This window comes from Triticum aestivum, chromosome 3D (assembly GCF_018294505.1).
Source record: "Triticum aestivum cultivar Chinese Spring chromosome 3D, IWGSC CS RefSeq v2.1, whole genome shotgun sequence".
NCBI lineage: Eukaryota > Viridiplantae > Streptophyta > Magnoliopsida > Poales > Poaceae > Triticum > Triticum aestivum.
In genome coordinates this window covers 16,589,659-16,591,750 of record NC_057802.1, presented here as the reverse complement: position 1 = coordinate 16,591,750, position 2,092 = coordinate 16,589,659, and the positions used below count along the sequence as shown (strand labels likewise).

The window sequence follows — 2,092 nt, the reverse complement described above, 5'->3', positions numbered from 1 at the left end:
TTGATGTAGGGAAAAATTGGCTTTACGTAAAAAAATTTGATAACCATAGAGCCTCCACCAGCCATATATGCATATAGTGATAGATGTTATCCTGTTCATTGCTCTATAGTGTTATTTTGCGAGCATATTCCATGTGCTGACCCGTTTCGGGCTGCAACGTATTATGTTGCAGACTTTTCAGACGAAGAGTAAGGTGCGCTAGGTCGTTGTCGTGCACTCAGCTACGCCGTTGGAGTTGATGGACTCATTTACCTTTGAAGCTTCCGATGTTATCTTATTTAGATAGCCTTAAGCCATATTATTGTAATAGGTCCTCTTTTGAGATATTCGATGTAATAAGTGTGTGATTGAACTCTGTTATAAATCCTTCGAGTACTGTGTGTGTCAGCATTACCGATTCAGGGATGACACTTAAGCACAGAGATTTGACCGTTTAAGGTCGGATCGCTACACATGGATGGCCACATGATTGAATATTTTATTCTGTCCAACAGTACCATTCCTCTGTTCTGCTTCGGGACTCCGCCCAAAAACGAGCTCCATGTGGATTTGTTCAATCCCGTGAAATGTGCATGCCCCAACGATCTTTTTCTGTGGGATGTTGAGTAGCTTTCCTTTGAATCGAACAACTAAAAGGAAAGAAAACCTGTGAAAGCTAAATTTCCTTTGGAACAGCAGCAAATCCCGTGAACCGAACTTGGCCTCAATGGGCAAGTGTCTTTAGGAGTCTTCGCCATCACACGGCCCGCATACATCAGTGTCACTCATACAAATGCATCACATTGTCTTCGAAACGCACATGCAGCTGGCGAACGACGCCATCATGGGACGGCTCGTTACATGGAGCTATGTTCTATAGCAAATCTGGTTTTGAGAAACCTCTTGAAGGTACCAGCCCTGGTTTTGCTGGTTTTGGGAACCTGCTAGAAGTTTTTTGAGGCAACTATTCTATTTTTATGTTTTTTATTGTTTTCTATTAAATGTTTGTGTTCTCAAAAATTATTCGCATTGAAAAATGTTCGTGTTTCAAAAGAAGTTCATATTCTGAAAAAAAGTTCAAAAGTTTTGAAAATTTCTACACGTCATTTTTTTTACAGAATTTAAAAATGTTCTAAATTTTTTAAATCGTTTAAAATTGAGATTTTTTTTGTGTATTTTAAAAACATTCAAATTCTAAAAAGCGTTTCTGTTTGAAAAAAATGTTCTTGTTTGAAAAAAAGTTCATTTCTTTATAAAAAGTAGATGCTACAGCAGATCAGTGCCATGGCAATACTCGAAGTTCATGCCTGCAATGAGGCACTCGTAATGCAATCTAACTTACACCTTCAGTCCCTTTGTGTGGCCTTGGATTGTGTACTAGTGGTGGCAAATATTGATGCTGAAGCACCCTGTCAGTATGTTGCTATGTTGTACTAGGAGATACTAAAACATTAGCGCAGCTCCTCTTCTCTTTCTTCCGGGCGTTATGTTTGGCTTTCTACTTTGCCTGATTCTATTTGTATTTGTATTTCTATGAACTTAAACTTTTAATAAAGGATACCGTTGCTAAAAAAAGCTACAGCGCCCGGTTCGCTACAGCGCTGGATTCCGGCGTCCCTTCGGGGACATCCGATAAAATTGAAACGATACAGAGAAGATTAGCATGGCACCTGCGCATGGATGACACACACAAGCGCTGGATTCCGGCTCCGTAACAGTTCACATACTAGGTAACAGTCGTGTAATGGTCCGGGCCACCAGGACGACTCGCAAAGAGCACCGAAGCCCACTCTTCATCAAAAAGAAAAGCACCGAAGCCCGCAGCCGAAAACGGCCTACTGAGCACCCCGAACCCCACTGTTCTTCTGCAGCTTCGAGCCGCCCGATCGAAACGGACGGTTCAGATCTTTCCTGAGCGGAGCAACCGCCGCTGGCAGGAGAAGGAAAACCCCTGCCATTTCTCTTTCCTCCTCCTCGATTCCTCCGCTCCAGCGACCGCACGGCGGCCCCGTTCGCCGGAGGAGCGTGCAGCGAATTAGCGCCGCACGCTGCTCCCTCGAACGACACCGATCGCGTTGCATGCGCATGGTCCCGAGGCAGACAAGGACCGGGA

The 2,092-nt window shown here is 43.8% G+C and overlaps 1 non-coding gene across 1 annotated transcript; it reads left to right on the top strand.

The window, feature by feature from the left end:
• The first annotated feature begins 1,592 nt into the window (after positions 1 to 1,592).
• Positions 1,593 to 1,694, top strand: LOC123081134 (U6 spliceosomal RNA). The gene has a single exon (XR_006438647.1). It is a non-coding gene; the product is annotated as a U6 spliceosomal RNA (small nuclear RNA).
• The last annotated feature ends 398 nt before the right edge of the window (positions 1,695 to 2,092 follow it).